Source organism: Cupressus sempervirens, chromosome 10 (assembly GCF_028749045.1).
Source record: "Cupressus sempervirens isolate cs-2001-9-10 chromosome 10, ASM2874904v1, whole genome shotgun sequence".
NCBI lineage: Eukaryota > Viridiplantae > Streptophyta > Pinopsida > Cupressales > Cupressaceae > Cupressus > Cupressus sempervirens.
The window spans coordinates 435,077,792-435,092,613 of NC_143127.1; positions in this window are offsets into that span (position 1 = coordinate 435,077,792).

The following is a 14,822-nucleotide window of genomic DNA, read 5'->3' on the forward strand; positions in this document are numbered from 1 at the left end:
ATTATTATTTGATTTCCTATTTCTTTTTTACTTTCTCAAAGACCCTAGAACTAATCCCAAGGTCTTTTCCCTATAGGATAGAGAAAAACTTGACCTTATCTTCAGATAATGATAAGTTCATCCCTATCCTAGGATATTTATAAGGTATTCCCTATCTTAATGGAGAGCTATATAAGGTTTATGATGGGATAAAGCCCTTGGATCTTGATCCCATGCATTAGAAAATTAAAGTGTTTCCCATGTCATCCCTCACATGTGTATGCTCAAGATTTGGTGAATAAGCATGTTTTCCCTCTTTATTTTGGCTTATCAAACAATAAATCTATCATCTCTTATTGAGAAGCATTAACATGAAAACACCTATCACAAAAGGAGAGAAGAAAAATCTATGGAGCCTGGAATTTTCATATGCATAGATGAGAAAAAAGAGAGATTTTTATTATCAAAAGTGAATGAATAAATTAAAAAGAGATTAATCCTTATAAAAGAAGATAACATAGGATTAAATACTAAATACATAGCTAACTCCATTGAACCAAGAAAGAAATAGAACCAATGCAACCCCCTATAATGCTAAGATGTAAGACATGAACACTAAAATTGAATGCAATATCTCCTATAGAAAGAAGAACAAGGAACATCAAGAGTGCAAAATAAGTACAAACACTTAGAATGGCATGTGTCATCAAGACATCATGAGGCTAATGTTGTGGAAGGAACACTCACTTGATAAAGGAAGATGGAAAATATGGCCAACATGAAACCCCCCAAGGCACTTTATAATATAGTGAGAGTATAAAAACACAAGGATGTCCAAGATCCCAAAATGCAATTGAGTGGCATTTTATCTCAGTGCATTTGCAAAAATACTACAAAAGGATGTCAACAAAGATTAAAAGAGACATAAAGATGATACCAGAGATAGTGCAACATAGGAAAAATCATCTGAAATAATAAAATCTCTCTCTGGATCTAAACTATCCAAGATATCCACTAGAGTGCAAAAAAACAAAAGAACTAAATGGGATGTGCCTAGAGAAAAATATTGATGATAGAATGTCTCAAGATATGTCTTCTAAAGAGAAAAATATAAGTTCTAAATTTGATTCCATAAAATGGCAACTAAAGAACATTAAAATTCCAAATAAACTACATCATCATGATGGGCTCATGACCATCTTTCTAACAATATCTTCTTTGTAAAAATTAGATTCTAGATGAGCAAGTTACAACCTAAAAACCATATGTAGGTCAAAATAAAGTGAGATGGGCCAAAAAAAATAATACCTCGGGATTTGTGCCAAATGCATCGAAAAAAGTGCCCACCAGTACCATAAATTATCTTGGGAAACATATCAATTCTGTAACAAAATTATCTCAATTTGTGTGACCAAAAATTTCAATTTGTATGAACAAAAATCTTGATTTGTGTGCCAAAAATCAGAAAAGTGTCTTATCAGGAAATGTGCTAAAAAAATTGATTTTCAACAAATAGCAATTTGCATATCAAAATTCAAAAAATCATCACATCAGAAAATGTGTCAAAAATCTTAATTTTTGAACAAAAAAATATTGATTTGCATCAAAAAATTTGAATATTACCACCTCTAGAAATGTGCCAAAAATTTAGAAAAATCATCCCCCTGAGAAATGTACCTAATCATGTAGCAATATTATTTTTCCTCGAATTCCAACTCTATTCAAATTAGATAAATAATATATGAAAATAGGGATTTTTTGGCACTTTGAGATCAATGGTGATGTCTGTTTGGGCTTAAATTGCAGCAAAAAATGGTGACCCCCTAGATTCAATACAAAAAAATCTCTAAAAAATAAAACCCTCTCGACGAAAAAAAAAAAAAGATCTGAAAGCCTAGCCAAACTTCTCAATAAATAGAAGAGGGACATGAAAATCTAGAGCTCTAATACCATGTTGAAGTTGATGAAAGCTTAACCCTGAAACTCCCAAGAATCACCTACATGCAAACACCTATCATAGAAAGAGAGAAATAAAAGCTATCATGGTTGGAATTCCCAAATGCATGTATGAGACATTTTTGATAAGCAAAAAGAGAGATTGCTATTATTAAAAGTGAATGTATAAATTACAAATAGATCAATCCTTATAAAAGGAGATCCAAAACTAAAACCTAGGTTCCATTATAATAATTAATAAAATAATTAATTATTATATGCCTAAAGTTTAGCTTAAGTGAAATAGTGTTAATAAATCTCTTAATAATTAAAGTAATATAATTTAATTAATAATTAAATACTTTATTACTCTAACACATCCATTAGAGATTAAGGATTCAAGTACTCTAGCAATTGAAGAAATTTATGCAAGGACATTCATAGCATTTTCAGCATTCAACATTTCCCTTCATACATATAATATTCTTTTTGGTATCTTCTATATTCATCTCTCAAAGATGTACATTCATGGCTGAGGAAACTAATGGGCATCATTTAATATATTTTTTAATTCCTATTTTCAACAACCAAAAAATACATCTTTTGAAGGTTAATGTGTGTAAATAATAGAAATTATATGCATTTCTACTTTGGTTATTGACTTAAGAGATAATTTTGAACTAATAGATTAATGTTCATATTTTGTTGACAAATGTAATTTTTTCCTTAGTCAAGCTAAGTTGGGATATGTAAATATGTGATATTGTTATACATTTTACCATGTCCAAGACACTCGTGAATTTTTAGATGGAGAAATTTGGGAAGAATACAACTATATGCACCAGGAGATCCAGTCAACTAAAGAATTGTATGATAGAACTGAAGAAATCAACTATTCAACTAAAGCAAGTGTTGGAAATATAAGGTAGGAAAGGTTACCAAGAGGGGAGGAGTGAATCAGAAACCAAAAAAACTTTATATTACTTCACAAATTATTCCTTAAAATAAGGTTCTAATCTCATTCCATGCATGAAAGAATGAAAACAATAAAACATTCATAACACTTTGACACAAGATATGGTCACCCAAAAACCTTCCAAGTAGAAAGTAAAATTGGGGTGGGGATGAACCCACAAGCTTTAGTACCACATTATAAAGTTAACCTATTAAGGCTTACAATTGACCACTTCTAGTGATTTTTCTTATTAGGAGAAATGAGGACTATGAGGTCCACTTTGTTAAATGATTTACAAACATACAATGAAGCATGCACTTGATTAAGAGATTTAGCTAAAGGCTATTAAGTCTACCTTGTTAAAGAATTTGACTGATGCACCTAGCAGGATGAACCAATGGTTGATCTTTGATCTACAAAGCTTATTTGCTAAATGTGATTCCTTGAATTACAATGATCACCTAACTGTGATAGATAAATCTCTACTATCCCTTATACTTCTTGTATTCTTCTTCAATTTACACTCCTTTTCATTATATTCTTTTTGACACTCTTGTTTGGATATGATACAATGTATTACATATATACTAATCCAAATCACAACTTACTAGAGTTAGGTACAATACTAGTTACATCATAATTCACAAAATTGGTCCAACTATTGTAACTTAAGTTCTAAAGACAAACTTGGTGATGTTTTGATACACAATAAACACTATCAATGCTCAAAAAACTTTGGCACTCAGTTGAACTTGAATCTTGATCCATAGTAATCACTTCCAAGTAGGTCAAACTTGGTTAGCACTATGTGACTCGGTGAACATTGAGAAACCTAGTAGTTGTTGAATCATTTGGTTGACACTACATGACTCAGTCAACACTAGATTCATATTATTAACATTGCAATCTTGATAGACATTGTAGAGCTTGGTTAACACTATAAAGCTTGTTTAACACTACGATCTTCTTCACTTCCACTAAATACCTCAAGAGCCTTTGATATGCTCATTGTGTAATGAACTTTGTCTCTAAAGCTTGGTAAGCACTGTATAGCTTTGAAAACACTATCAACTAACTTAGGTGCTTGGTAGACATTGTACTCTAACTACTTAGCTTGGGAACAACTAAACCACTTGGTTAACACTACAAACTAAATGATAATATTGGTAGCAACTATAGAGCTCAGTAGCAATGTAACCTATTGACTAAGTGTTGAGTCACTGATAGACAAATTGACCTTAATGTCAACAATCTCCCCCTTTGGAATTACTTACAAAAGCACTTATCAAACCAAAAAATATGATCATTCAAAACCATAAGTCAAAACTACTTTTATCATGATTTGTGTCTTCAACTCAGTTTGGACTTTCAGTTGTTGTTGCTTGGTAACATACTATATTTTTCTATTTTTTCATAATTTTTTTTGTAAAGATATTTGTTTGCTTATCTATATAGGTATCTACATATTACTATACTACTCCCCCATACATATATCTCTCCTATATACATACATTTGTAGTATAGTAAAAATGTATTTTCCCTCTTTATGCAATAATACAATATCTTCTTCTCCTTTATATATTAAACATATTCACTTGCCCCCCTTTTTAATATAATTGCCAAGGTGTATAATATCTATATGTTAATACCAAAATGTGACAAGTATTCATATTATGCCTTTGGAATAAGTACCATGGTCTTGTCTTAATTCTCTTGTAACACCTTGCTTGAATGCAATGCAATGTGAACTTCTACTAATAATTCCATCATGTGATTAGCTATGGGGAATTTTTTATCATGGATGAGTGTCTTTGCATGTGCAATGTGTTTCTACAATGCATCCATTTTTGGAAGAATCATACCTTGAATTTTTGCAAGTGTGGCTAGGATTCTGACTTCTTCCTTCAATAATTCTACTGCAGATTTGTTAGATAGTTGATCTTTGAGTAATGTGTAGAACTTGGATCAAGTGACAACTAGTGTGCACTTTCCTTCATAACTACATCTATCTTGGACAATTTATCCTTGATCTTCTTTGTGGAGATAGATGTGTCATTTAGTTGGACAAATAATGAAACAACATTACTAACAGGTGTTTCTAATGAACCAAGAATAGTAGATAACTCTACTTGGTGTATGGAAATTCTCTGTGCAACTTGTTCCAACACTCCATTCTCAAATTTTCTTTCATCTCTTTGTAGAAATTTATCCTGTCCATTCAAGTATTTGTTACATTTGTGGACAATTTATGCTAACTAGTCCATACTTGGTTGTTTTCCATCAACCTCAATACTCACAACATCAATAAATATGCTCTTTATATCTTCAAGAACTTGATTTTCTTTATTTTTTACTTCTATAAGGTTTTTCTACTTAGCTCTCTTCTTTAATAGTTCACCCATGGTATTAATTTGATCACGGGTACGGATAAAGATATCACGATTTGAAATAAATGTGTCCCCATCCATATCAATTGCTTTTGTTTCTTCTTTACCCTTTGCCTTTAGAATGGTAGAAACAATTTGTTTACCCTTCTCTAAGGCTTTAGTACTCAGTTGAGAAAGGTTCTCAACTGTCATTATACTAGATATGGATATACTTGGAATAGAAACAATTTTATAAATTCATGGACTAGCAAAAAATATAGAAATGACACTAACAATAGGAATACCTTGTTGTTGCTCAGTCAACCTTGATGATGGATGAACTTGTTGCTTGGCAGATGAAGTGTTGGACACTTTAGTCAATGTAACATTAAGTAGAATAGATCGAGAGATTGGTTGGGTGCTTGGTATAGGAGTGGTATCCACAACCAACTCGATAGAAGATTTCTTTGAGCCTAATTGTACTAAGGCTTTGCTCATAGAGTGAGGAAGTGAGGCCATGACAACTGCTACAATTTTCTCTGCATCAATTTCCTAAATGCTTTGTATCTCAAGAAAACTTCCTCTAGTAGCTTCATGTTCTTCCTCCTCATCATCTATATTGACATCCTCTATCTCATCATCTTTTATTTCTTTTTCAATTTCCTCATATTCACCTTCTTTGTCATCAACATGTGTAACAAAGTCACTAGGTTGATGCAACTAATAGATGTTCTTCCATGTAGTTGTATTTTTCTTCACCATATATTCAATATCCTTAAGCAATATCAGGCAAGTGTTTATCTTGAAAGTGAAATTCTTCTCATTTTTCTTCAAGGATTCCTTCACTTCTTTATCACCAATACTTGGCATGAGTTGCCTCAAAGTCTATTCAAACTTGTCCTTGAGAGCCTTCTTTGCATTTTCCTAGCATGGTTACTAAGAGGGGAGGGGTGAATCAAGAATTTGTTGTGCAAGCTCATTTGGTGAATACTTTCATTTGCCCAATTTAGTCATAATAATATCCTCAATCTTCTTCTTCTCTTCTTCATTCCTTGTCTCATACTTGAGAAATTTGAAACATACCATGCCAATTCCTTCTTCCATTTTCTTCAATCTTTCTTGAAGTGTAGGTGCATATACTTTGGATATAATATGCTCAGCTTCATCTTCACCTAAATTCAACTTCTATTTGGCTACCCTTCTAGTAAATACAATAGGGGAGGATTTGATAGGTTTGGTTATGATGATCATCCCCTTTTTCTTAGGAGGTTCTTTCTTCTAAGATTTAGATTCTTTTTCCTCATCATCTTCTACATCATCTCCTTTTTCTTTCTATTATCATGATACTAGAACTTGATTCTTCTTTTTTTCATTAACTTTTCTATCCTCTTTCTTCCTTTGTTTATTACTTGAGGTAGCTTGATCTCAAGCTCAATTCTTGACTTTGAATTGAATCATATGTTCCAAAATAGGTGGCTTTAGGATCCATGGGATCATTCAATAGAGCTTCTATAATATCGTTGGTGTCATCAATGTTAACCTAATATTCTAGAGGCTTAACCCATGCCACTCTAGGTCTGACTACATGAATGTATACTTTGTCACAGTCAACCATGAAACAAATATCTTGCTCATAATTTTCCACAAGAATCTTGGGTATCCTAAATCTATTTTGTATCTTCTCTTTGAATGATTCAAAATAATTTCCATGATACTATCAAAATTCTTACCCATTTTTGCTATATTCTCATTGATCTAATATAAAACTAAAACATCCTTCCTCCATACTATAGCACCTTTGGAAGGGAAAAACTCATGAATGAAGAAGAATAAACATGTCAATAGAGAAACGAACTTACATGGGTTATTCTTGGATACTTTGATGATCTCCATGTTCTTTTTGAATTGGTTCAACAACAACTTGGCAAGATCAAAGGATAGATTATTCTTCACCGCCTTATATGGAAGATCAGTAGTTTTTCATTATATGTTGTTTAGCTGACTAGAACTGTATATTTTGTGTGCAATTACATGTATGCTAAATTCTAGCTCCATATTTGTCACACCATTTAGCTTCACGCCTCTTCCACCCCATACAAAAAGAGTCCTCTTGGTTAGTTCAGCTTGACCTAGGATTTTGGTCATCTTTCCTTTGTTTAGCATTGGAAGCCCATTGATTCTATTGATCATTTTCATAGTAATTTAAACAGGTTTATCCAACCATAATTTCCCATTGTGAACATGAATTAGAATAAGTTAGATCCATTTGACTTGAAAATCCCTTAGCAAATGTAAAATGTGCATCAAACCCTTAGTTTTCAAATGTTGATGCTAGGGTTTTAATGCACCATCCATACATAATTCTTTGAATGCCTCATTCATTTCTAGGGTTCCAAGTTCTTCAATAAAATAGTGGTAATATGAATGGATTTTATGCACAAGTAATACCTTGGGAAGAATTTGAGACTATGCACCAATTGGGTCAAGCGCTTTTGCAATTTTTGGACTCAACTTGAAATTAGGTGCCTTATAGTCAACTCTAGAACAAACATTTCAGAACCTTTCTTAAATTTGTTGCTTGATGATGCCATTACTTGGTAGTGTTTCTGAAAACATGAGAAATCTTCAACAACAAATACTCAAATTGCTCGGGCTCTGAATTTTCTCTTCGTAAATAAGAACATGTCTTGACTTTGTTGTGTGATGATTCCATTGCTTGGTAGGGTTTTTAAAAATTTGATAAATATTCAACAATAAATATTAACATTTACCAAGGGTTCTAAATTCATTCTTCACAAATAGATCAGGAAATTGCCATGAAATAATGTAATTAATTTCTTCCTTTTAATGAATTTCTTCTTTTCATTCACCATTAATGCTTCATACTTCATACTTGCTCGATGACAAACTATCCTCCACTCAATTTATTCTTTATGCTCAAGAGACATCTACAACTTGGTAGAGTCACCAAAACTTAGTAAGAACTACCAACTCTATGTTTGCAACCACAAACATTATGCAACCCTATTAGTGCAAATAATTAATTATTATTACACTTTACTTAGGTTTACTTAGGTTAGTGCATTATTATACTAGTTGTCATATAGACACCTAGGAGTATGTGTAGTCATATGAGTTATCTTGTTGACAACACGGGAGTTTGCATATTCATCTAAGTTTTCATGTAGAAAACATAGATCTTCACACTCTAATTGAGCACATGGAATCTACAACATCTCTTTATGAGATAAACCAATGTAAGATTATCCTCTAATCATCGCACAAACTCCTATGCTCAATGGAGGATAATCCACTCTTGGTGGACATGTGCTTAGTTGTGAGGCTTACCACTTTGCTAACTCCAATTCATTCTAGATGTCTTTATATACAAGCACTTCTAGTGTCTATTAATCAATTATTCATTTTCAAATTATTATTATGATCATACATTATTGGTCCATACTTTGCTAAGTTCTTGAGCTTCTTAATCTTGGTGTCATTTTTCCTTAAGGAAAATTCTTACAAGGTATTAGAGTTGAGGGAGCTTCATTTCATAGCCATTGAAGACCATTTTTTCTTCACCTCTTGGAGGACCATAATTTAGATCTCAAGTATCTACAGTTATTGGGAGCATCTAGAGCCAAAGAAGACCTTATCATTATGTCTAGAGAATTGATTTGGTGAATTTTGACTATAAATTTGCCTACCCTAGGCCATAGTCAAATCTTAGGCAAATTTTTTTGCAAACTAGAACCCAAAGGCCCAATTTGTGAAATTGGTATGATCTCTTCACATCTGTGTGGTTGATTTTTAGATCTGCATTTTTTTAATTTGTGTCTCTAAATTTTTTTAGATCTACATTTTTTTTGAAAATTTTTTGGCCATCAGACCTATAGGAGAGCATTTTTTGTAGGAAAATTGAGAAATCAAACCCTAGCAGCCTACAACTAGTATATTCTACAAAATATTCCACATCAACCAATTTTCACAACTGTAATTGGCACATCATCTAACTAGTAATAGATATCAAGCACAACATATGGGCAGATCTCCCCACAAACTAGCATGACATGCAAGTCATTTTAAACCCTAAGCACTATGATTTTTAAACAAAAAAAAGTTCACCATATGGTGAATGTGGCACTAAATTCCCATACCCACCACCCAGTAGCACCACTTCTTAGTGCCACCAACACCACTATTGTGGCCACCAACCACCCCTTCACTTGTGCATGCTAATCTACTCCCACCACCTACTAATCTTCTCCTGCCAGCTAATCTATTCTCATTGTCCACCATACGATGACTCCCACTAGCTACCTCTACTGGTGACAAATCCACTCCATGTAGGCTCATCTACTCCTACCATACAGTCACCAAATCACTGCCAATGGTGACTCAATCAGAGCTCATGTAGATCCACGTCAATAGCCATGTATTGCCACATCAACATCTAACTATGAGAAATGTTAGTGACTATCAGGCCCATGACATGTGCCAATGCAATAGACACATCACCACCCTATAAATGGCTCTATACATCCATGTTGACTTCCATGTCAGTAGTTCATATAGTACAAACTGAATAGTCAGCCTGCCTAGCCATTTTTGGTGACATCATCATTTTATGATCCTAAAATTAACTATCATAAGCAAGCCATATTGCACTACCACAATAGTTGTTTGGATGTCAAATTTAACCTCCCAATTTTTTGACATTATTAGGGCAAACCCTTCACCATATGTAGTTTTGATTTGACAATCCAACTTTGGGAGGCCATATCTTAGTCATCCAGACTCCAAATTAGGTGTAATTTTTTTTTATTTGAGCTATAATTTCCTAAGCTTTTTAGTGGTCTATTATTTTCTATTTTTGGTGCACAAATTTGTGAGAAAAAATAGATTTTGGTGAATGTACATGTCTAATCCTATATTGTGCAACTTCAAACACTTTGTATGGGCGCATCTAGATGCATAATCAGGTTCTTTTTTTTTTTAAGTACATAATTTTTTGTCTACTTTTCATATCTGCAATTAGATTATAGGCTTGTGTAGATAGAAATGCCACTTTTAGAAATAGGTCCTTTTTTTCATTGTATTTCTTTTATTAAACTTCAAAATTATTGTATATCTGAGCTAGATTGCTCAGTACCATATTTGAACTCCAAGAGGAGGTTGTAAATAGAAAAATCAAAGGTCCACTTTTCTCCATTTTGAGAAATGGCCTATTGTAAACACACTACATATAAAGTGCCTAAAGCATTCATTTGCTATTTTTTTTTATTGATTGAAGGGGGGGGTGTCTCTTAGTATTGTGTTCCTCTTTTCTTGTTGTTATTTTTCTTTCCTTGCATTATGGGAAACATTAAGGTTCCAAAATTAACACCACATAACTATGCCATATGGCCAATTAAAAAATAGTGTGAATTATGAATGAAGAAGTTTCTCAATATGCAAATGAATCTTTTCCTAAACTAGCAAGTGATCAAGTATCTCAAAGTGAAATTTGTGCTTGGGAAACAATAGATAGGAAAGCCCTAGGACTCATTAGGTTAGGGGTTGATGGCAAGATCCTCTATCAGATCATAAAATATAATACATCTAGGAAAACTTGGGATGCCCTTAAAAACCTATATGGAAAAGTGTAGTGCTTGCCCCTAGGTCGCATTTTTTGTTATCATTGTCAAACTCTTTTAGGGATAGTTTTATGTTGATGGTTAGCAGCATTGTTTTGAGACTATCAGATATTGTGCTATGGATTTAGTTGATGTGTGATGAGGTTACTTAGACTCTACATTTCATGTATGCATGATGACTATTACATTATTTCAATTATTGATTAGTTAGATGGGTTATTATCACATGTGTTTTCTTATGGATACTTACCCCATACTTGCATGTGTATGGTGTGCATGTTTTCTTTCTTTCTGTATGGCATTTCTAATGTGGTTAAGGAAGGGAGTCGTAATCACCTGCTAGTCAGGATCTACATGATGCACCTCTTCTTGCCATTTTCTATTTAGCTTAGCATATATATATATATATTGTATGTATATGCATAGTTTTTATGCAGGTTGCAGGTACTGGATATTGACTTCCCTAAATTGCCAGGATGAGCGTACCCTATCGCATTATCTCAATGGTAAGAGAGGGGAGATAAATTCTCAAGTCCAAATCTCAACCCTTTAAGCCATTTGTCCTAATTGGAAATTAGGACAAGTATTTGAGTTGAGTACCCTCTAAATGCGTTAGATGACATAATTCGTGATATTAACCCTTTTGGTTTGATTTTGTATGTGTTCTGCTATAATGGGTTTTTTGTATTTTACTTTATGAGTGTTTGGTGTATTTTCTATTAATTAAGCCTAATTAAAAGATTTAATTAATGGTTTATTTTAATGGAAAATTAATATGGTATTTTAATATTTATTTTATTTAATTAATTAGGAAATTAATTAAATTAAATAATTAAATTTGAAGATAAAAGTTATAATTTTAAAGTTGGAATGTGATAATATTTATTTAAATTTAAATAAATATTTATCAATTAAGTTTCAAAAATGAATTTAAAAGTGGAAAATATATTAAAATTATTAAAGATTCTAAATTGCATGATGTGTGCATTTGATTAAAATATAAATATATTAAAGTTAAATAAGTGGAATTATTGAAGTTAGTGCATGAGATTTAAAATTTAATAAATAAAAGAGTAAAGTAAATATTATATTAATTATTGTGCATTATTTTAATATTTTTTCACATAGGAGTTTGCACTCTAAGAATGCACAAGTTGTCTACACTTAGGAGTTAGCATATTATTTGAGCACATGGTGTCTACAACCTTATGACTCATCTAGAAGGTTGGAGAAGACTCATGCTTAGTTGTCATGCTTATCTTCTAGTTCCTTCTAGAGACATTCTAGATGCATATTAGAGGCCTTTAAATAGAGGCTCTCCTAGTGTGTTTGGACAAGCTTCATAGCTTACATGAATTTGAGAAGCTCATATGCTTCTACATGCTCATATGTTTCTACATGCTCATATGCTTCTACAAACACTTCTAGTTACTTGTGGGTTTCGGTCGGCTTAGATCTTGGAGGATTTGCGAATGTTGGAGAAGGAAGGGATTTTCTATGGACTTCTAAGGCATGGAAAATTAGCATCAGTGTCCAGGTGCACTCATGATATTCGCATATTCCCTTTGCACTCTTTCTCTTCTAGTCTTCTTTGTGACTATCATATGTGTCTGAATATTCTCTATGATTGAATCTGCAATTTTGATATTGGAATCTAGATATGTATGTTAATTTTTATTTGGTTGAGAAGAAGACAATAAAAAACCCTAGTTTCAATTTAAGGAAGAAAATTAGTTCTAAATCAAGTTTGGGTTCAAATTAGAATCCAATTGAGAAATAGATTTAAAAAGGGTTTTAAAATTTATAGCCAAACCCATTAGAAGAATTATTGGATAATTTAGAGACAAATATTTTATAAGAAATTCTTAAAATTGGAAGCCTTTAAAAATTGTGTATATGTTCTCTGTGGAAATATACATGTTTATATATTTTGTTCAGATCTGCATATATATATATATATATATATATATATATGTATATGCAAAGATTTATTAAGCATGACATGTATATATATAAATATATATAAATATAAATACATATATATATATATATATATATATATACATATATATATATATATACATATATATATATATACATATATATATATATATATATACATATATATATATATACATATATATATATATACATATATATATATATATACATATATATATATATATATATATATATATATATACATGTCATGACATGTATATATATATATGTATTTATATATATATATATATATATATATATATATATTTATATATACACATATATATACATGTCATGCTTAATAAATCTTTGCATATATATATATATATATATATATATATATATATATATATATATATATATATATATATATATATATATATATATATATATATATATAGACATATATAGACATGTTATGTAATGCTACACTAAGCATAAACCAATAAATTTGAAACAAAGAACAAGAACAATGAATGCAATAAAAAAAAATTTATTATTCCAACTTAATACAAGTACAAATACATAGATTGAACCACTCTCAATCTAAAAACCTCAAAATGAAAGATGATATCATCAAAGTACATATCCATTATAATGTGAATACATATAGAGTTCAGTACAATAATGAAGTACAATAACATTTCTAAACACCTATGTCCAACATAGGGACCCTAAATGCTATTTTCAAGAAGTAACTGCAACAATCATCTTTAGCTACTTGCTAAATGACTTGGAGTACCTGGAAAATACACAGAAATGTAACACAACACAAAAAGGGGGCTCAGTACACACTGAGTTAAAAAGTGTAATCCTCCTGCATACATGTTAGAATAAACATATACATAACCATAATGCAGATATCCGATCCACTTAACATAATGCAGTTCCAAATTTAATATGCAAGAAGTAATCATTTACTTACTATGCAAAATTAAACTCGCACTTAGAATAACCCATAAATGAATCATATATATACTGAGGTGTCATCGTTATGGCACTAAGATTCTACATCCATGTATGGTATGCCCATAGTCAACACATAATGATATTCTCTATTATACTTGTCAATGACAAAATAGAGATATGCCTTGTTCTCTGTACTTAACCATATAGGTTTAAGTCTTAGGTAAGGCCAATTATCTTTTATATGTAATTAACCCAACCAATTCATTTTAAAGTTATCACTGAATTAGTTAACTAAATAGGATAAACCAAATTCAGCCACCTGATATATGTTCATCATAGCTATCCTTAAAATACACATCAAACAGATATACTAAGAATGTACATGCAACAGATATAAAATCAGTTTACAGCATGATACTACATTCTCCATCTTTTGAAAATCTCATCTTTTACTGTCAAATTCAAAAGTAAACTTAGACTTATCTTTCGAAATGACCAAGATAATAAAACAATGCTCATATGATATTCTTGCTTTAATTGACACATCATCAATCATATAGCATAACTCTGCATCATACATGAAACAACTTTTCATCTCAATTATGAACTAAAACACATCTTTATAATAAACAAATTCTGTTTCAAACATCTTATGTCAAAAGGATCTATAAATGTTGTTGAAGCACTTCATAATCAGAATTAGACATAATAGAACTAAGCATAGTCAAAACTTAACAAATGACCATTAATGAGGTTATAAAAAAATAAATGTCTATTGAAGCTTCACCTCTATTTGACAATAAGCCACTGCTCAATTATAAATACAACAACATATAAAAATATAATATCCGAGAACAATATGAAATGTGATTCATAGAATTAGCATTGTAACTTCATCATGACAATAACCAAAATTATTAAAATGTACATTCTCTATATTCAAAGATGCATACTATCTATTCACAAAATGATTAGATTGATAACAGTATTTATCCATGTCCTTGCTTATCAAATAATGCCTTGTACAGATGCAAGCAATTT